General features: G+C 47.0%; 1 protein-coding gene across 1 annotated transcript in view; it reads right to left on the bottom strand.

Moving 5' to 3' along the window:
• The window catches only part of NAALADL1 (N-acetylated alpha-linked acidic dipeptidase like 1), a 274,450-nt gene that overhangs the window by 244,422 nt on the left and 7,633 nt on the right, over positions 1–22,395 (bottom strand). The gene's annotated exons all lie outside the window — the stretch shown is intronic.

The following is a 22,395-nucleotide window of genomic DNA, read 5'->3' as shown; positions in this document are numbered from 1 at the left end:
ATAGGGGGTTATGGTCGCTGTCCTGGGAAGGTATGACCTCCATATCTATTAGGTTGCACCACAGTGTGGCATCCAGTAGGATGTAATCAATTCTCAACGGGCCGTTAAGACTATTAAAGGTCATTGCTCCACCACGGTCAGAGATTGTCCTACCATTTAATGCTCTTAGATTAAATTCCATGGTCAGAGCATTGATCTGTATTGCCCTAGCTGACCATTTTCTAATTGGAGCTAGTGAGAGGGCTGGGATAGACCATCTAGAGTCCTCCTCCTCTATACCCAGGGGATCATCCCTAGATAGGGGTTCGAATGTACAATTGAAATCCCCTCCCACTACAATTTTAGAAGTTGTGGGACATTTGGCTAATATCTGTTCTAGGATCGCAAATGTATCTGAGGTTGTGTCCCCCGGAGTCCCTCTAGAATAGATATTAAGAAGGTCTATCCTACTCCCCTTGCTGTGTCCTGAGAAGGAGCTATGTAAGATATCCCTGGTCATTGTTTCGTGGCTGGTAATGTCCCAGTTCAATCCAATTTTTACCCAGATGTGGAGTCCACCCGCCGGTCTACCCTTGCCAAAGCTTCATGCGGGCATGAAGAAGGTTGCATAACCGGATTTGTGCACTGGGAGCAGGCTCCAGGTTTCTTGGAACATGCATACATCAAACTTCTCGATGAACACATTCCATTCTGGTAAAAGCAACTTTTTTTGCAACCCAGCCACGTTCCAAGATAACAAATGAATAACCCTGTGGCCTATGACAGACAAGTCCGAGATGATTCCATTATTCCCGCCCTGCTCGCAGGAATCAGGCTCACTAGTATCTTCTAAGGAACTAACTAATTCCAGGGGTAAATTGATATCACCGATACCCCTCGGGATCTTTGTTTGTGGGGTAGCAGCAGCCCCGCAGCTATCATAGAAATGGGGAGCTATAGGGTCCACTTTCCCAGTCGCACAATTGGTCGCAGCTATAGGGATCGTGTTCCCCCTGATTAAGAGACTTGGTGGTAGTTCAAGTCAATCCACCATCTCCAGGCAGCTAAACCTATTCATAATCGGAAACCCCCCCAATTGTCCCTAAAAACTGGCTCTGTGGGAGGGTACTCCCCCCAAGGCCCCTGATTCCAACCCCAATCACGATGCCCTACTCTATGCCAGTTGCTGTTAACTCTAGGGTCCCGAATGGGCCCACTCATTGGGGGGTAGAAAAAGGACAGTTGTCTAGTGGCTATACCCTCAAATCTATCTTGTGTGTCCCATGCACAAACTTGAGCAGCAGTGTGTGGGTCCGCAAAATTAATTATCACACAATCTCCCTTGACAGATTTCCTCTGATTCCCCAGCCATGCCACCCTCCTCACTGTCAAGATCTTGCTTCTGCGATGTGGGGGCAAGGGCCGGTTTTGGTTAAGCCAGTGTCGGACCTTATTATGTAGCGACCAGTTGGTTTCCTCATGGGGGCCTCCAATTCTGGGACCCCCGTCATGACCACCACGAACGGTGTGGCCTCCGGGGGGAGGTTCACCACTGTTCCTCTGGCCGCTACTCCACCATTTTTGTTTCCCATTGGTGGCGTGTTGTGTACCCTGGGTGGATTGGTCCCTTCACCGGGAAGATCGAGGACTGGGTTGGATATACCTTCCTTTTCCACTCTCTTTTCAACAACTGGGGCTGGATTAGGCTTGGTGTTAGCCGCTACTAAAAGCGGTTTTTTAGGAGCTTGTACAATAACTTTTTTACTGCTTGATGTGTTGCTCCCAACTTTCTGGGCCCCTGGGATTTTTTGGTGGATAGACTTGGAACAGAGATCAGCTAGTTGCTTTTCCATGTGGGATAACCTATTCTCTATAGGAGAGAGATAACATTTAAAGAGCTCTTCTAATTGCAACAAAATTTGGGTGTCAACCGCTTCCCTACTAGCAGTTCTCCCAACCGGGCTAGTTGGACCTTCTAGATTCCCTGCAGTCCCAGACTTTGTTATAACATCACTGACCTGGGGGTCCTGGTTTATGTTTGGTTTAGGGGTGACAACCCTGGTAGTCTTTTTCAAATGTCGTCCCCTTCGCCTCACGTTTTTGGTTTCTATTTTTTAGGGATGGCGCCCTCCCTCCTGCCCCTCAGTGTAGTAGCGCTTGTGTCTTCCTAAGTGGGGCTGATGACTAAATTCGGGGTATTTTCCAGATCTGTACTTAATTGCGAGGCACATGATAGACGAGAAGCTGAGAGATCTACCGTGTTAGGCAAACTACATCTATCAGCATGTACCTCTGCCTGGACATCTATAAGACCCAACGCCTCCGAATGATCAGGGGTTTTGGCCGCTGCAAATGTACCCATAGTAGATCTTTTCTTTGCAAAGGCGAGGTCTTGGGACACCCAACACTCCATTAGTGTGATCCCTTGGTCTATGAGGGTATTAGCCCTTATGATAAAGTTGTCCAAGGTGCCTGTAGATAGGGGCCCTCCTGCAGCAGTTTTGCTTCTGCTCCCTCGGGTAGACATTATCAGGCGTAGAGATCACCAGTCTTAGCAGTATGAACCTGTATAGAAATGTATGTAATGATTACAATGTCTGCATACTGCAACTCACCAACCCAGGCTGGAAGTAAACGTTAGAGGGCTGACCCAGCCCGGCCTCCACCGGTCTCTAACGGGCTTCAACGGGCCCGCCCTTGGCCCGGGCTTACTCCTGGGCACTCCTGCGCGCCCCCGCAACGCAGGGGATGACGCGCAAATGTATGCGCCTCCAGACGCGTTTTCTTGCGTTTCGCGGCTTCCGGACGCTAAGGCACTTGGGTATGGTAGTTCCTTACACCCGCACTCTCCCCCCCCCAACGGCGGCCGCGCTCTGTTGGAAATGAGCTGCGGCGATAGGGGTAGAACGGGTGCTGCGAGGTGTCACAGCGGTCCCCTCTAAAAGAGTATTTAGGCCACAGCAATGTCCCCAGTCGGATTCCTCCAGTGATGATTGGAAACGGGCCAGTCAGCAAAAGAAATTTGATATTCCCCGCTCCGCCGGGGATGACGTGCAAATTTATGTGCCTCCAGATGCGTTGTCTTGCGTTTCACGGCTTCCGGCCGCTAAGGCACTTGGGTATGGTAGTTCCTTACACCCACACTCTCCCCCCCACGGCGGCCGCGCTCTGTTGGAAATGAGCTGCGGCGGCAGGGGGAGAACGGGTGCTGCGAGGTGTCACAGCGGTCCCCTCTAAAAGAGTATTTAGGCCACAGCAATGTCCCCAGTCGGATTCCTCCAGTGACGATTGGAAACGGGCCAGTCAGCAAAAGAAATTTGATATTCCACAAGGTAAATGACTGACTAAGTCCAATTTATACAGTAGACCGAGTATTTCCCAAAATTATTGAGGATGTGTAGGGCTCTGTTCAGTGAAGTTCTGGGCGACACCATATATAATAAAATATGATCAGCGTATAGGGAAACGCCAGTCCTCCCAATCCTCAAATCATCTAAGACGACTTAAAATTGGATCCTTCCATATCCATGTCGCCAATGGTGCCAACATTAAGACTCAGAGCAATGGGAGCAATGGGAAAAGGGGGCATCCTGGTCTAGTCTCCCTCTCAAGGGTAAACACTGGGGACTTTTGGTTATTTACTACTACTTGGGCCATTGGGTCTCTGTATAGAAGTTGGATCCAGCTCAGAAATCAGGGGTCAAATCGGAATTTCTTGAGAACTGAGAACATATAAGGCCATTCGATCGTGTTGAACGTCATGGCGGCGTCAAGGGACACAACCACTGTGTCTTCTTGTAAAGTGTCTGACCGTCCTATCTCTCCGTGTAGTTGACGCAGATTAAGAGAGGTGTTCCTTGCTCGCATGAAGCCGGGATAGTCTGGATGCATAATTTGTGTTATTACTTGTAGCAGGAGAGTAGCCAACAGTTTTGTTAAGATCTTGGCTTCTGCATTAAGCAATGAGATTGGTCAATACGAAGGACATTCATTCTTGGGTTTCCCACTTGTGGATGACCACAATGGTGGCCAATCTCTGATCTATTGGAAGAGCCCCTTTCTCCCAACTCCGAAGAAACAGTTTTGTAAGATATGGTGCTAGTTTACTCAGGACTAGCTTATACAATTCAATTGACAAACCGTTGGGGTCCATTGCCTATCCTGCCTGAGGGTCTCCTATTGCTCTTTCCACCTCTGAGCTTGCTGGTTTACTATCCAGGTTCACCTGGTTTTCTGCAGAGAGAGCGGGTAGGGGCATATCAGACAATAGGGAGTCTGTTTCCACCTCCGGGGAGGTCGTGTGGGATTTATAAATCTGCTTGAGGTAATTTCCAAATTCATCTGCAATCTCTTGCGGGTCAGTAAGTTGCTTACCGAACTCGCCTATCAATTCCACCACTAGTCTGTTAGCTTGTTTTCAGCGATCCAACCAGGCCAGCAGTTTCTCTGTTTTTTAGGTTAGCTTCTTTGTGGTTCGGCGGAGAGTCTCTAGAATGTACTGTTCAGAGTCAGTAGAGATTGCAATGTGATTATTCTATGCTGCTATCTTCCAGAAGGTTGTCGCCTGATAAAATCACTGTGCCTTGTCTGATCAGATCTGGTCTGGTCTTTCTCTTTGGTCGGATTGGTTCTTTTTTCTCACCGTGCGACACCCTTCGAGGCAGTCCCATGTTTCCTCTGGATTGCTGAAGAACCATACCTTCCCTTCTGCCTCGACTCCTAGTTTGCTGTGAAAAATCATTATGTACTTGATTTCCTTCTCCCGCAGGGCCCTTTTCACTTTGAGGAAGCTGTGTCTCCGACTTTGGACTTTAAGTGCAAAATTGGGAAAGAAGTTTATTTTGCTGTTCGCAAACTCAACAGGCGGCACCATACGAGCCGTTTGCAATATTATGTCTCTGTAACAGTAGTTAAATACCCAGGATAATATGGGTCTAGGGGGTGCTACTGGTTTTGGTCCCCCCCAGCACCCTGTGCACCCTTTCAATCGTGAAAAATGTTGACAGATTTTTTGGTTGCTGGTGTTGTAGGTGTTTCACAACCAGCTCCTCGACGCACAAATCTGTTGTCTGTCCCTCCGCTCGTTCTGGCCTGCCTAGGATTCGAACATTGTTCCTTTGTGCCCTGCCTTCGTAATCGTTCTGCTGGCTTTCCATCCTGTTGTTGCGGACTTGGAGGTCTTTTATTTGTTTTTTGTCTTTGGCTAGGAAATTGGCTGATGTCTTTACCTCTTTGATTCTAGTGTTCATGTTCCGAATGTCTGCGCTGATCAGAGAGACCTCCGCGGAAATTGAGTCACTTCTGTTTTCCAGCGACGTTCATACAGTAGTAATACTGTCATTATATCCTGTAGGGTCAGGTCTGACTGCCCGTCTGGCGCTTGCGTTTTCCCGGGTATTTCATCAGTCTCTTTCTCCTGTGCGCCCGACCCTTTTTGCCAAGCGAATTTCTCCAGCTTTGCTTGCAACATTGGTTTACCACTTGTCCCACTGGCCAATATTGGTCTTGTAGGCACAGGGTTGGCTTGGGTGTTTAGTCTTGGTTGGCTACTCTCTGCCGCCTGCCCGGGGCTTTGGGCCCTCGCCAGCCTGTCGGGTTTCGCCAGTCAATGCTTGTAGATGTTCTGTAATGACCCCAATGCCCCTTCGTCTTGCTGTGGCCTCGCTCTATGTTTGATCTAGAGTGTTATCTAGACTTTCGCTGGGCCTATAACTGGGAGTATCGGGTCTGTTCCAGCAGTGCCCTTTCCCTATCACCGGGTGCTGGGGCTCTGCGGTTTCTCATGGGCAGTTCTGCTCATTGTTTTGACTAGTTTCTGTGGCTCCTCTCGGGCTCCCAGGGCCTCAGGAAGTGTTCCTGACTACTGCCTAGGCCTGCTTTACTGATTTCTGTGCTACTAGTGAGGCCTATTGGGCAGCCTCGCCTTTCGTTCGGGGCTAATAGACTCCGTTCAAAGACTGTGGCGTCTTCCCACAGTGTTCTACAGCCTCCTAACTAGGCCACCACCAGCTGTAGTCGCACGGCCTATGATCGCAGGGGGCATTCAGTGTCTTTTGTTGGCGGCAGGTGGTGCCTAAGGTCTATGCTCCCCCCACCACGATCCTTACTTTATCGCTGCTGCTTTCCTCAGCCCCACCACCGCTCTGCACTTGTTGTGACTAGGCCTTCTAAGGTGTTGACTTGGGGCTGGCCTATGCTCCCGCTCGCCCGACATTCCCGACTTCGGGCTTGGAGTCTGCTGTGGGACCTCAGGCGGCTCTACTGGTATTCTATTTTCTATACGTCCGCCGCTTCATCCAGACACCCGCAGCCCAGCAGGGGCCCCTCTTCCAATTCGTCCTCGTCAACGCTGGACCTACGCGCTGGTAACTCAGGGCAGATCCAGTTCCCGATCATTTGGCTTATCCAATTTTTGTTTTCTGACTTTGCTGACTTTGCTGGGTGGAGATTGGATGCGCTGCAGGCACTCTCCTCACTCCGTTTCCGTTGCTTCTCACCGTCGGCCAAAGGATTCACGAGCGCCCCACCTCCTCTCCGCAATCCTCGCTGCTGGGCCGTCTCATCATTAACTTGGGCAGGTCTTGCCTTGCGATCACTCTATTGAGATAATTCCCAGATTCACTAACATTTCAAAGGAAAAGATCTCTGGAAATACTTACCACAATGCTACTTGCAGCTAAGTAAAAATTCTTGCTAAATAGGGAACCAAAACTATACCACGTTTGCAAGAATGACATCAGCGACTATAGTATATAATAGCTATGAAACGAATATGTACCCTCTTTTTTTTAAAAGTTACTCCTTTGGGAAGGACTGGGCACTTCTACTGGCTTTCTTTGACAGTGACTGTAGAGAGCAGGTATGTTCTAGATCCCTTAGGGCTGTACCAATTCGATCTTCTGAATAATCAATGTCAACAACGGTGCTACAGAGGCGAGAGAAGGACTTCTTCAACAACTTACAGTGTAAACCTGAATATAACATGCAACACGTTGAAACTAAGTCACGTAGGGAGGGAGGGGTGTGTTGGGTTCATTTGTCTCCTTGTTTTCTTGTTATTTATGTTTTTGATTTGTCTCACTCAAGCAGCGAGATATTTTATTTGTAAATACTGTACTCGCTACCCACAATATTTGATGTAGTCCCGTTCAAAGGATAAAGTGTGGTTTAACTGGTTTTGTAGTGCGAGGTGGCCACAGTTGTCAGGTGGTATGTCCATTGTGGAGTTGCTTTCCACATTGAAAATTTCATATAAAAACGATTGAAACCTAACAATGGTGGTTTTGGTGTTACTATAAAATGTGTTAGCTCCTGATTACAAGCAAATACATCATCCGGGCTGGTTGTATATGTAGATGATGGAAAGCAAACTATAGAGTAACCACAAAAAGGCACAGGTTTGCAACAAATGGCTTTAAGGTGGTTTTCTTGCTAAGTGTGGGGACTCAATCAGCAAAGCGTTGTTTAGCTTGGGGTTCAATTTTTAACAAAAGCTCCACGTTATTTATCAAGATGAACACAAGTCACAGTCAAAAATCTTTGTTCCGGCCACTAGGGCCATTAAAGCACATAAAAAGAATAATACAATATATACAATTTCTGGCAACATGCTTTAAGATATCTAAAAGATAAATAGCACAATTTGATTTACTGATCTAACAAAGATCACAAAATGCGAAAATACATCTCTTCAAGGGATCCCCAAACGTAGTCATTATTTATATGTATATTCCAACAAACTACTACTTCTTTTCCCTCTTTTGCGAAGCAATAAAATGCATGTGTGGAATCAAGTGATCAGTTCTAGCCATATTATTATTTCAATCAGATAAAAATATCTTAAAATAACTTAAGAAAGAAGACACATACATAATGCACATAAGTAAGAAAAGGTGGCCAAGGACAATATTGTTTTCCCACTCTTGCGGGAAAATAAAGGGCCTGTGTATTGTCAGGAAATCAATTTTAGCCAGAAGATTGATTCGTTCATGCAAGGTGTCTTGAAGAGACACAAACATAGTACACTTAGTTAACAAGAAGGTGGCCAAATGCGATCTTATGTGGGCAACGCATGTTACACTAGATAATAAGCGAGTGACCAAATGCAAAAGAACAACAGCAGTGTCAGATAAAACATGAGGTTGACATTAAAATAGTCCTATAAAAGCTAATTATGTTCAAAAAAAGGATAGGAATCACGGCAACAGGTTACAGGGTTAAAGAAGAAACGTGCCTGTTCTAAGAAATCTTTAGTAGCTAGTAGTAGGCATTAAATAGCCTATAACCTTGTTAACTCCTTTTTTGTAATAGTGCTGCGAATATACCACATAAAGTACAGAATATGTGAGATGGAAACCACAATGGGCATTTGGGTGTCATACTTTAGTAATCTAAGAGTCTCAGAGCAATGTCTGAGGCCCATGTCCCTGCACAGCTGGACCAGCCAGCGGGATCTTGGCCTCGTATAGGCAGGGCAAAGGAAGAGTACGTGCACTTCGGTCTCCTCCACGTTCAGACATACCGGGCAGTCCCGACTGCGGTTACCCAACCACTTAGTGGTGAACGATCGAAGCGGAAATGTCCTGTGTCTGAACTGGATGTATAACTTCTTTGCGAGGAGTGGTTGGATGTCATCCAATGCTGGTTCTAGCCGATATTCTAATTTTGTTTCCATAAACCTTTGCGTTAGGAGCCCTGGGAGAATACCTCCATAACTGGGTCAGTTTTAACTCTCTGTAATTCTCAATAAGTACCATTCGGGGAGTCACAATACTAGAATCTTCAGCTGAACTCCACAGATTTGCCCTTCCTTATGTGCACCAGCCAAGGCAATTTTCCCGCACTGTGCATGCTCATGACCTCCCTTAGCTCGTCCCTATAAGGGGCAAGCTCTGGGGTGCTCCACAGATGTCACCAGAATAGAAGTGGTCTTAAAGCTGTTTCATCTGCTATGGGTCTAATCGCAAGATCCAACCTAGGGGGGGTTAGAGGGAAGCTAACAGGAAGTTGTAAAAGCTGCCTGGTGAAGGAATGCTCTGTTGACGATAGAAGGGTGCTGGAGAAGTGACCCCATATTTCTGCCCTGTACAGAGTGGCTCCCCTAGCCTGGACCTTATAAAGTTCAACCGCAGGGCCTATTACTTTGTGGGAACATTTGTTGTTTTAAAATACCCCCCAAGCCTGAGACAATTTTAGATTACCTTTTTTTATTTGGGCGCCCCAGTCCATTTTCTCGGTTAAAGTAATCCCGAGATATTAAAAAATCAACACCCTCTCTAGGGCCTTTCCGGCTAAACAGGGGTTTGGGCGAGTGCAGTTTTTTGCATTGAACACCATGTATTTGGTTTTCTGTAGATTAATATCCAAATCCCTGTTTTTACAGAAGGCACTGAATGCATCAATGGCCCTTTGCCTGCCCATGGGAGACTTTGAAAGTAGGAGGGTGTCATCTGCGAACATCGGAGCAGGTATCTTGCGGTTCGCTAGCCTGGGGGCATCAATATATTTTCCTGCCATCAAGAACTCTATTAAACCATTTGTAAAGAGTTGGAGCCTGGACACAGCCTTGGCGTATGCCTTTTTCAACCAAGATGGGGGCTGAGAGCTCTCCATTTTTGCCATACCATATTTGAGAGTAGTTGCCTTGATGGAGACGTTTCATCTCATGGCTAAGGTGGTCTAGAGCCCCTATTTCCATTAATACCCCACACAATTTATCCCTCGGAACTAAATCAAAAGCAGTTTTAAGGTCCACAAAAATAAGGCTGCCACCCTCTATAATCACAGTTTTCCAGTACAGGAGCTATAATCTAAAATGTGATCAATGGTGGAGATCTTGGCCCTAAACCCAGCTTGTAGGGGTGTGAGTACATTGTGTTCTTCTATCCAAACCTGTAATCGGCCTAGGAGTGCATGTGCGTAGATTTTCTGGCTTACGTCAATTAGGCTAATGGGGCGGTAATTTGCATGGCTCAATGGGGAGCCCTTTTTATAGATTGGAATGACTTCTGCCACAGCCCAGCTTGAGGGAATCACCATACCCTGAAGGATGGCGTTAAACAGAGTCCACAAGTAAGGGGCCCAAACGCAAGATTCAGAGCGAAAAAGGTTGCCGGGGATCTTATACAACCCTGGTGCCTTTGCTGGAAGGATCTTGCCCAGAGCTTCCGTAATCTTGGGGTGGTTCTAGGTGGAAAGGGGCCACTACCACCAGCCCAGCTTTCTTTTCAGTAATTTCATATAGGGATTTATAGTGGGCTCTCCAAACTTACTCCCCTATGTTTGCTGATATCGCTAGTTTGCCCTCAGTCGTTCCGGTGCTAATCAGGTCCCAGAATGCCCGCATATCGTGGTTTTCCAGTGCGATTCTCGAATGAATCCATTTTTCACACTCCCAATTGCTTCTAGCTTTAGCTATGGCTATTTTCAGTCAGTCAGTCAAAAAGCTTTATTATCGGTTAAAAATCATAAAAGCAGACAATACATAAAATAGAAGAATATAATTTGTCAGCAGTAGGCAACATAGAAAAATGAGTCAATCAACAGAACAGCTAAAACACTATATAAAACATTAAAAAAAGTTAAAACTGGTGGATAAATATAGGGCAGGCCATAAATTGATTAAGTTACAGTTCTCAATAAATTCATGGGGGAATAAAATCAATTAGGGCTAGTTGAGTTTTAATTTTAGCTCCTCTAGTACACCACATCGACTGCAGATATCTGGAGGTCGCAAACACAGTCAGAGCAGAAGTGTCGTATTTCAAAAGCCTATACACCTCTCTGAAATCCCTGAAACCCTTGGACTTACATAACTGTAGGATCCATTTGGCTCTAGCCTTGGAGTACAAAGGGCAGAAGAGCAGAACGTGCAGATCTGTCTCTTCAGCCTGTTCGCACCCCGGGCATAAACGTGGTACAAGTTGAGCCATAGACCCACTTGTTCGTTGCAGCCCTCACAGGGAGAGAACCATGCCTAAATTGGACGTACAGTTTCTTTGCCAGTGGGGGCTGGATGTTGTCCAAAAATTTCTCAAAGTAGTACTTATCCTTGACTTCAAAAAAGCTTCGTGTCAGCCTACCCATAGATGGTTTCACTACCAACTGATCCAGTCGGAACTGGTTAAGCACTTTGGCCAGTGTTCTCCTGGGGGTCGAGGAGGCGGAAGGTTCCGGGGTGAGCCACAGATCCCTCCTCTCCAGGGCCTGACATAGCCATTTCACATGCTTAAGCCAAGGGATTTTCCCCTCACCCCTCAGAGTCAGTAGGTAGCTAAGTTCCTCCTGGTAGCTAGAGAGATCAGGTGTTGCCCAAAGCCTCCTCCAATACTGGAGAGGGCGATTGGGGATAACTTCGTGTAGGGGGACCAAACCCAGGTCGAGGCATAAAGGGTTCAGGGGTGTACTCTGTTGGAGTTTCATTAGGCGCCTGATGAAGCTATTCTCCGTAATAGAGAGCATCGAGGCACTAGCAAGGCCCCAAAGCTCTACTCCGTGAAGTGCCCCCCCTCTTGCCTGTGCCTTATAAATTTCCAGTGGCGGGCCCAGGATTTTGGACTAGCACTCGCTATGAACCTTAAGGATACCTCCAGTAGCTTGTGCCAATTTCATGTTGACCTTAGCTATATGGGTCCCCCATTCCATCTTATCATTCAGAGTTACCCCAAAGTACTCGAAAGTAGAGACTCTCTCGAGCGCTATGCCATCCAAGTGGGGGAGGGGGCAATTGGGCAATTTAGAATTGAAGACCATAAATTTTGTTTTAGAGAGGTTAAGCTCCAGCTTTCTGAGTCTACAGAAGGAGCAAAAAGCCTCCAATGTCCGCTGAATGCCCGATGGGGATTTAGATAATAAAAGGGTATCATCGGCAAACATTAGGGCTGGAATTTTGCGGGATGCCAAACGAGGGGAGTCTAGGTCCCTGGCGCCCAAAAGGTGTTTGATCCAGCCATTTAGGAACAGGGAGAAGAGCGTGGGGGCCAACACACACCCCTGCCTCACGCCCCTTTCCACCGGGAAAGCGGCCGAAAGCTCACCTACCTTCCCGAACCGTACTCTTGCAAACGTACCCTGGTGTAACCGTTTGAAAAGTTGGCATAGGTAAGCGGGGGCGCCCATTTCCAGTAAAACCACCCATAGCTTCTCCCTCTGGACCAGGTCAAAAGCAGATCGAAGATCTACAAAGATCAAGTACAAAGTATCAGCCCCCATGGTGACAGTCTTCCAGTAGACCATCTGGAGTCTAAATAGTTGGTCAATGGTGGAAACTTTAGCACGAAAGCTCGCTTGCAGGGGAGTCAGGATTAGTTGTTCATCCATCCAACTCTTCAACCTCGATAGTAAGATGCGGGCCATTAATTTCTGCAAGACGTCAATAATACTGATGGGGCTGTAATTGATCGGGTCAGAGGGGAAGCCTTTTTGTGGATGGGTATGATCTCCGCCCCAACCAAGTTCGAGGAAATTCCATGCCACAGATAATGGCGTTGAAGTAGAGGCAGAGATAGGGCACCCAAACCTTTTGCTCGCTCAAAAACAGGTCTCCCGGTATGCGGTCTAAACCCGGGGCCTTGCCTGTCGCCAGACTTTTGAGGGCCACCTGGGTTTCCTGCAGATTTACTGGGTAGTAATCCGGGTCTAGAATAACCTGAGGATATGGTGTTGATGTAACTGGTTCTATTGGGAGCGGGTTATTTGAGTGCGCAAAGAGAGGCTTGAAGTGTGATAGCCATACCTCTTCGCTCAGATTAGGTGTTATAGCACACACCCCCTCAGACGAGCCAGATCTCACCAGGTTCCAGAACGCCCTGTAATCACGTGTGTTGATGGCCTCTTTTATATTTTCCCATCTTCGGGACTCCCATTCGAGCTTAGACTCTGCAATAATGCTTTTATAGAAGAGTCTAGCCCCTCTTATGCTCTCTACTGAGCCGGTTTTTACCTCACTAACAAGTGCACGTTTAGCCTCCCTACATTGTTTGTTGAACCACTGCTCCTGAATTTTAGGGCAAATCAGCTACAGTGGTAAATAACTTGGTATGGATGATCTCCAGCGCCTGGAAGTTCAAAGAATCATTGTTTGCTGGAAGCTTAAAAGCCTCAGCAAAAGAGGAGACAACTTGTTGGTAGATCTCCGCTACTTTATCTGGTGCCATCACGAACTTGGCCCACCTAATGCGTCTACCGCCTGCCCTCGCAGTGAGATTAGAATTAATATGTAAATTGGGCTCCCTCACTCCTGACTTACTACCAAGAACAGTAGTTAATTCCAGAGACAGGAAATTATGGTCGCTGTCCACCCTCTCTATAACTGTAAAGGACTTGATTTTGGACCAAGATTTAACATTCACCATGATATAGTCAATGGTTGAAGATTTCCCGGGTCAGTTATAGGTAAATTTCCCCGGCACATCGGGAGAGAATCTGCCGTTACAGGCTCTAAGGGAGTGGGAGACTAAACGCTTGTTAATCTGCAATGCCAGTGGAGTCAGACGCTTGGCTGGGTATAAGGAACACTCCTGTATAAGCCAGGTAGCGTCCTCCTCCAGAGTTACAGACGGTATGCCCACCTGGGGTTCGAAGTGGCAATTAAAGTCACCTCCCAATATCCTGTGTGTGGGGGCAGAATATACTGAGAGGAGTTCGTCAAGTGCCTCAATCATTGAAGACCCCCTTAAAAGGGAACTAGGTCGCTGATAAATGTTAAAGACCACCACTTTCGTGCCATCTAAAAATTTAAGGACAATACCCAGAATATCCGGGGAGAAAGTATCTATCACCGTCACGGAGCACCCCAAGTGGGCGGCCACCCATATGCACAAGCCCCCCGAAGGTCTACCCCTGGGTCCCTGTAAGGCTGGAGTGTGGAAAGTTGCAAAGCCCACCCTAGAGGGAGTGGTAGTCATCCAAGTCTCTTGGAACAAACACACATCGTGGGAATCCACCAACTCCCCCCATTCCAGGTCCGCTAACTTGGCACCAATCCCTGCCACATTCCAGGACCCTATGAATGACGTACGGGGGTGTTGCCCTGTACGATCAGCTAAAGATAAAGATAAAGATAAACTGCTGGCACAGGGAGTACCTTCGCTAAGTGCCATCCTGGTGTCTACCCCTTGTTGGCAAGACGTTGGCTGTATCAGTGAATGCGTCAACGGAGAATCCTTTTGTGAGGTCCCACCGAGGCTCGTGATTACCACCCCTGCACGCATCACAACCTCAGTTTCCACCCAACTCCTCACTGGAGTAAGATCTATAACAAAGTGCGCGGAAGGAAGTGATAGTCAGTCTACATTGTTCAGGGCATTAAACCTGTTCTCCACCGGAATGCAATATTCCAACCTCTCTCCCATATTATGCGGGGAGAAAAATCCATGTGCACTGGAGAACTTTGCCTGTGGATAAAAATGCCTCAAGGGGAGGGGAATAATTGAGCCCTGTTGTCCGGCGCTACCCCATGCTAAAATGTGATTGACCACACCCGGGTCCCTGAAGTTAATGATCACACAGTCTCCATCCCCATCTTTAGGTTTGTTCCCGATCCAACTTACTCTTCTAACAAAAAGGGTTTCCTCCTGTCCCGAGTTCATTAGTGGTCTGTATTTGTTCACCCAAAAAGTAGTTTTATTCTTTAGCTCGTAGAACGTTTATCCTCGTTCTCCAGAGAGCGATGGGACTCCCGATAAGACCACCACGTATGGGGAAGCTTCGGGGGAAAGCTGGATACAAGGTAAAGGTTGTTGGGTAACTTTAGGTGAAAGTGAAGGGGTAGAGTTATGGCGCGTCACCCCCCGATTTAGCAGCTGATTACTAGGCCCTGCTAAAGATGGTGGTGGAATACGAGGGCCGGGGTTCTCACTAGTCAGGAAGCTGCTTGAGGGGATATCGATGGTGGGGCAAGGAAGGGTAGGGGCAGTGCTACAGTTGGTCGTTGACGCCTGTCCCCGTCCTTGTGCCCGATTATCTATGCGTGAAACTGGAGCTTGACTATGGCTATTTTATAAGTTGCCACGTTTCCTTAATTTGTGATCTATTATCTGCCTTAATGGCAACTAGAAGCTCTAATTTATCTGTTCTACAGTGTTCGTTGTACCATAGATTATGTGGATTACTGTTCAACCTAGTCTTTCTACTAGTAACAAAAAAGGAAGCCAGAGTGAATAGCATGTCATGATGATTATTAGAAACTATGATCTGGGAGGTTGAGATACCAGCCGTTTCAGAGTGCAAATGTGCTACAGTGAGTAGGGGGGTAGTTTTATGGTACAAAGAGGCAAGCTTAGTCTCTGATTGTGAGAGTTCCCCCCCAACGTATTCTCCTGCCTCCATTGGCCTGAGTAAGTCTATGGATGGGTTGTAAGGTTGCAGCTAGAGAGCTTCTATCATATGGGGAGATATATCTAATTCAAGTGCGTTATGGTCACTCTCGTGACGGGGAGTGATCCTAAAATCTAGGACCTTATGCCACGATTTAATGTCCACTAGGGTGTAATCTATGATTGATACATGCCCTGGTCTATTATATGTGTGCTTCCCCGGGCTGTCCGATGTTAGACGCCTTTTGCATGCCCTTAATGAATGGCTTAATGTAAGTGCATGCATCTGTAAAGCCAACAGGGTCTAGGCCCATATGGGCTGAGTGCTGGACTCTGAAATGGCCCAAACTAAGTCCTCCTCGCTTGAGATACTATTGGGGAGACCATTCAGGGGTTTGAGTTGGCAATTGAAATCCCCTGCTAAGATTATCCAATAATTATCCGGTATTGGTAAAAAGGAAAGTGGACAGTATATCAAGAGTGTTGGAGGGTTGGCCATAACAGACCGGCCATGAATAGACATTAATCAGAGCGATTTTGATTTTTTGAGGTGAAAGTTAAAAAAATACAGAGAATGTCACGAGATGGTGTTTCTATGTGTTTGACCTCACAGCCAAGGTACACACCAACCCAGATAGTTAGACCCCCAGCTCAAATACTATAGGATGCATATCACGCTCTGTGTGTTACCACCCTAGCCCACGTTTCCTGGAACATGCATAGCCTGTGTTGGTCAACACACACCCCACAATCTGGTATATCCAGTTTTGAGGTGAGTCCTGCTATGTTCCAGAATAATAGTTGCAAACCAGCTTTGTCCGTCTTGTTTGCTACGTGGGTAGAGGGTGGTAGACTGGGACTTAAGTGCGCCTGTTGTAGGTTATTAGCCCCCATTTTGCCCTGCGCCCCTTGGTCATAGCCAGAGTTGCTAATACTTGTTACTGCCAAGGGATGCTTTGCGATGGGGGGTGTGGTGGAATTGTTTGTCTTCAAGTTGTATTGGGGTCGATCAGGAATTGGATGGCCCGTGCATGTTGGTTCCAGAGTTGTACTTATTAGGCCGCTCGCTTTCTCCCCACATCCCTTCTCTAGTTCTCCCATGTCCTTCATAGGTCCTCCCTGGTGTAAGAAGGCATCCAGATGCAATTTTTTTACTTTATTCTCTACTTGGCAGCTAGGTCTTTGGTGTAGAGGCCCAGTGAGAGTTAGTCAATCAATTGAGTCTAGAGGGCTAAATCTGTTTACAACAGGAATGTTGTACACGGGTGGTCGATTAGGATCCCAGTTCTGGCTGAGGAATGGCCTGTCCTCAATCCTCGCACCCCTGTCATTAGCAGTCCTTCTTGTAATGTGAGGGTTTAACCCTGGGGGATAAAAATATCCCAGAGGGAGGGAGGCTGTACCCCCATTCTCCCTCTGGTAGCCACTCTTAAAGAGATTGCACAGTCCGAGGGTCTCTAAAATGTATCCCTATGCAGTACCCGGGGACATCTTTTGGTCTCCAGCCCCCCCAACTTACCCTGTGAGTGAAATCAATTTCATTTGCGTCTTTATATGAGAATTGCCTATGCTTAACCAGCCAGAAAATACATTTGTTTTTAGGTTCATAGTGAGACTCCCTACATCTCTTTCTCACTTTTGGTACTCCTGCTAGTTAGTACAACAACATATGGGATTGAGGCCGGGGGAGATTAATACGTGGAGAGGCAATCTCTTCTACTGGGGTTTTTTCAGAGGTTGCTAGCTGTTCCCTATTCCCAGAGGTAGAACATGGTTGCCAGAGGGCTGATCCTATTGCCACAGCCGGGTGCGGCTTGGAAGTGCTCTCTAAGGAGTTCCCTTGGGGGGTCGCCTGCGGGTGGTTTATTATAGCAGGATTCTGGCAAGATGTTTTATTCCCTGGGGGATCTAGTACATTCAAATTTGTTGGGTTGAACCTGCTAGGGCCAATCTCTTGGTTTGGGGCTGGGGTTGCTTGGTTGGTGGTGAGGGTTGCTATTTGCAGGACTAAAGATTTAGTTACCTCCACCTCCTTGTGGATTAGCTCTACCTTGCCCATCCAATTATCAGCCAAAAATGACAGTTTATCAACCCAGTCCATTAGTGTCTTAAGGTCCTCCTTTATAATGGTCCTGAACTGAGATTGGAGGTCCATCACCAGGTTTTTCACCCAGGGTGGTTGTTCGTGGTTAACCTGCAATATATCCTCTGTTCCTTCTGCCCCAGTGTTACTATTCATTGCACTGTTTACTTTTTGTTTTTTCCGCTTTGGAACGAAGTAGTCCATTTTCTTCAGGAGATGCTCACCAGAGGTGTCTCAGTGTTGGATGCTGCACAGGCCTTTGCTCGTGTCCTTGGTAGTTCAGGTGCTGAATCCAATGTTAGCGGTATAGGCAGGGACAGCTACCATGTTCCTGAGAGGTAGAACAGGAGGCTATGACTGGGGTTAATGAAAGATGCTTTTCTGTCTGCTCTATTTCCGTGGCTACAACTCTTAGCTCTTTGCAGCATTTTATCTATTGAGGTGGGTTGTAATGGCAATACAGGTTGGGGAGCTGCAGCTGTCCTTGGTTTGCCCATGATTGTGAATGACAGTAATTCAGAGAATACTGGAAAATAAGTGCTGATTAACTCTGTAGTAAATCCCAGATGGCTAGAGTTTGCAGCTTACCACCGCTGTTGATTAGATATTTGGTTTGTGAATGTTGCTGTCAAGAAGGAAATTGATCACACGTGCAAAGTTCCGATTGGTTTATGTTTTAACAGTAGTACACTGCACAGGTGGATGGCACTAACGTTGAGTGGACGATCCACTGTAGAAAATGTCCTAGGGACTCATCGGGCTCTGACGGGCGCAGATGGGTTTCACCCACGCGCGCCCCGCGCTGCGGGAGGCCGGTGTGGATCTTATCTCGCCTCAGGGCGTGGGACGCAGCGTCTGGGGCAGGTGTCTGTTCAGGGTTGCTGAAGGATGTAGTTGTACCTTAGCCGTTCCCCTCACGGCTGGTTATGGCAGCGTTGACCGTTCCCCTCACGGCTGGATAGTAGCAGTGTTGGCCTTTCCCCTCACGGCTGCGGTGTTGCACTGTTCCCGGTGTCCCGTCCTGTGGGAGGCCGGTGTGAATCTTATTGCGCTTCTGGACGCGGGACGCAGCGTCAGGGGCCAGCGTCTCTTCAGGGCTGCTGGGGGATGTAGTTTTACCTTAGCCGTTCCCTTCATGGCTGGTTATGGCATCGTTGGCCGTTCCCATCACAGCTGGATAGTAGCAGTGTTGCCCGTTCCCCTCACGGCTGCGGTGTTGCACTGTTCCCGGCGTCACACAAGTGTAGGATGAATAGGGGTCTGGGATTTGCCAGGACGGTACCCGTTTTTTACCAGCTGTCCGGGCAGATTTCGAGAAATTTAGCTCATATCCCGGGTTTTGGAGAGGGTTGACTAAAAATGATGGGAGGTTTTTTTATGTTTTACAAATCAGGGATAGTTAGCAGTTGTTCCAAGGAAGCAATTTAATTCAAAGGCAAGCTACTGGGTTTAAAAATTGCATCTTATGTATGTTCTTACTGCCTGTTTTATAATTCTCTGCTGAGGAGCGCTGTCATTCTGTGCGCTCGCTTGATGTAAAATTATAGTCTTTCTTCTATTTTTGTGAAATGTCCCGGATTTTTGCTTTAAAATTCTGGTCACCCTACACAAGTGTCACTGGTGTGCAGGCCTGATTGTCCAGCATGGGGTTCTGGCAGAGGCTCTTAAGGGCACGAATAGCACTTTAGTTATGGGTCCTGCAGTGAGGAACTCTTTTTAGCACTGTACCAAGTACAAATAATATTCAGTTATCAACCTCAATCACCTTTAATGTTACTTTTGATCTCCATCCAACAGTTATTATTTTTGATGCGCAAATTTTGTTTTAAATGCCCCATTTGCCACTATAGTTTCCAAAACATATTTGAGGAGAGGGGTAACAACTGCACAGTACAGTTTGCTGTAAATTTTACTAGTGGTGCTAAGGATTCCCAGTTATCAGGGTCGGACTGGCTTATAGGGCAATCTGGCATTGTTCGAAGGGCTGGTCTGATAGGTCAGTTCATAGGGCAGTTTTATGGCTGTTTGTGGGCCTGTTTATTGTCTGATTAGCTGATCTTACTTGTTGCTTTCACTCATATCACCACAAAGATTGACTGCAGAAATCACAAATGCATGCAGTCTCACATGTCTACAAAACACCTATAGATGGTGTCTTCACAAGTTTAAAACGGCCCCTATTTGCAAATGAGGACCATCCATTCTTTTAGCTTTATTCGATTTTGTTTAAAATCATAAAAGCATACATTTAAAAAAAAACACTCATGACAGGAGTTACATACAAAAGCACAAAATGGCATAAAGATAAAACATTTGTCCATGTTACGTGACTAAATTCCTTGTGTCATAGTAGCATTCGTAATTATCCATACCCATGGCCAAAGTACATTGTTACCGGGTGGTTGAAGGCGGAAAAGCCATGGCCACACAGTGCACGGATGTTACTGCGCTTCGTGTGAGCTGGCTCTGCCCTTGATTTTAGTCGAGCGGTAAGTACCCTGCTTGGGTAAAAGTCGCGTAAGTCCCAGATGGATATAGGGCCAACACCTTCACGGGGGTACAAAGATCGCAGGTAGGAAACGACTGAACTGCTTCTAAATTTTATAAGAACAAGGTCACCGTCAATGTCTTTTTGTGAGGGGCCTAGCCAGCCCACTCTTCTAACAGATATGATGGTCCCATCAAAACCCATGGGCAGGGGCCTGTTTTTTGTTAACCAGTATATGACTTTGTTGAGTAAGTCTTGTTCCCGCTCAGTTTTTCCATGTTTGATTACTGGAACTCCTGCTAGAACACATACAAAGGGTGCAGCCTCCGGGGGTAACTGAATGTGACTTGTGTTATTATTAGGTTCTACTCTTGTAACAGTATGTTGTAAAGGACCCGGTTTGTGGTTAACTTTAGGTGCATTGGGGAGTGGAAGGATAGGGACTAAAGGTTGAGATTGGTTGTTACTGTTAGTGCCAGGTGGGTTGGGACAGATTGACATTACAGGATTTTCAGTACGAGTTAGGTTGGCCTTAATGCATTTCTCTATTCCCAACAACCTATCCTCTAGGGTGGAAATTTTAGCAATTACTGGCGAAATGAGTGAGCCAACCATTTGTTCAATCTGGGCCAGAAAGTTCGCATTGAAGGAGGTAATCCATTTGTCTATTTTATCTTCCAATTTTAGAAGGGTGTTAGTCGCAGTCAATGGAGAGCTAAAACACAGTTTTGGTTGTTTTAATGTATTCCCTATGGGCTTGGTCCCATCCCACTTCCTTTTACTAGATGAGGGTTGAGGAAAAACAGTGATTGGTATATTGGCATTTTTGGATTGGGGAAGTTGTACCAGAGGACTGGCGATTGGGGTTGACATACTGGGACGTTTAGCGTGGCAAGGGGAAGATCTTTTGATTTCGTTTCTGGCTTCCACAGTGGCATAGCTTGTTTTACAGAGGGAATTTAGCTCATCCAGCAGCGAGATATGTTGCGCCGTAACATTCGTAGGGTCGGCCGGTTGATTAATGGATATGTTAGAATTGGCAGATTCATTCATGATGGCAGTGGACGGAGAAGGCCTTCCTAGAGTTTGTGACCCTGAGTACAAGCCTCTCTGGCTGATTGATTTCTTGGTCGCCCCCTTATGAGTCATCATGGGGTGTGCAAATATTAGGCTATAGTAAAGGCTCAAGACAATCAAAGGGTTTTAGAGAATTTTCAGCTAAGGTCCTGTTTATAATCCCTTGCCAATAATGTCAGGAAGATCAGAAAGTTGGTACCTTATCAGTGTGATGAAATCAGGGGGAGTGGCCCCGTCCCGTCCTCTGCGTGCCTCTGAGGGCCACAGAGGGCCCGCCCTTTGCCCGGGCTTCACCCGCGCACGGTCCCACGACGCGGGGGCTCTAGATTCTTTTATGCGCCTCCGGGCGCAGGATTAGCGGCAGCGGCCGCAAAGGATCCCTGGTGGTGTAGTTCTTCTCCCTCCTCCCGGCGGCCGCTAGATGGTGTGCTACGGCGGCGGGAGGGAGAACAGGGCAGCCAACAAGAGTCGCGACAATCAGGGCAGCCAGCGGGGGTCCCAACAGCAGTTTGGGTGAGGGAGCAAGCCCCCCAGTGAATGTCACAAGCCCCCGCTCCACCGAGGCTCTAGATTCTTTTATGCGCCTCCGGGCTCAGGATTAGCGGCAGCGGCCGCAAAGGATCCCGGGTGGTGTAGTTCTTCTCCCTCCTCCCGGCGGCCGCTAGATGGTGTGCTATGGCGGCGGGAGGGAGAACAGGGCAGCCAACAAGAGTCGCGGCAATCAGGGCAGCCAGCGGGGGTCCCAACAGCAGTTTGGGTGAGGTGAGCAAGCCCCCCAGTGAATGTCCAAAGCCCCCCCACTTTTTTTTAGCTATTTGGCTCCTTTATGTAGGCCACTTTTATTATGGTACCTGACCCTATTTTCTGTCACAGATCGACCCTGATAATTAATCCATGGGGGGAAATTACAAACCCCTTGTGATGTTGCTTTTAATTAAAATCTTACTTTATGTATGGTTATTCCCTCAATTCTTTTGGGGAGAACCTCATAACATCGTGTTTAAATCACATCCGGTTTTCACTAATGTCAATGAACAAATATGATTCAAAATGCACGATTTGCAAAAAAATTTACTAATAATTTATTGGAGGAAAATGAAAATTCTACCCTCCCTCCACCTTTACCCACTATCACCCCAACACACAATCTCTATATTGTTATTTAAATTATAGTTAAAACCTATATAAAAACCTGATTACGTGAACAGAGAAAATTGGTCAGAATGAGGAAAAATTCGGCTGAGTTCGTGTGTACAAATTACGACACAGCAGCTCAGTCCTCATTCCAACTATCAAATCCTTACGGAGAAGCAAGACTGACCCCAGCAAATATATCACCCTGCGGTATTGGTAATTACTGTGTGCAGTGATACCTTCCCAAATAAAGGGACACTCATTAATAAGAGTTTGGCAATTTGACAAACCTGCATTGAGATTTTGATTAACGCTATATC

Source organism: Lissotriton vulgaris, chromosome 9 (assembly GCF_964263255.1).
Source record: "Lissotriton vulgaris chromosome 9, aLisVul1.2, whole genome shotgun sequence".
Taxonomy (NCBI): Eukaryota; Metazoa; Chordata; class Amphibia; order Caudata; family Salamandridae; genus Lissotriton; species Lissotriton vulgaris.
Note: the sequence above shows the minus strand (reverse complement) of the source record. Positions and strands in the feature narration are given on the sequence as shown.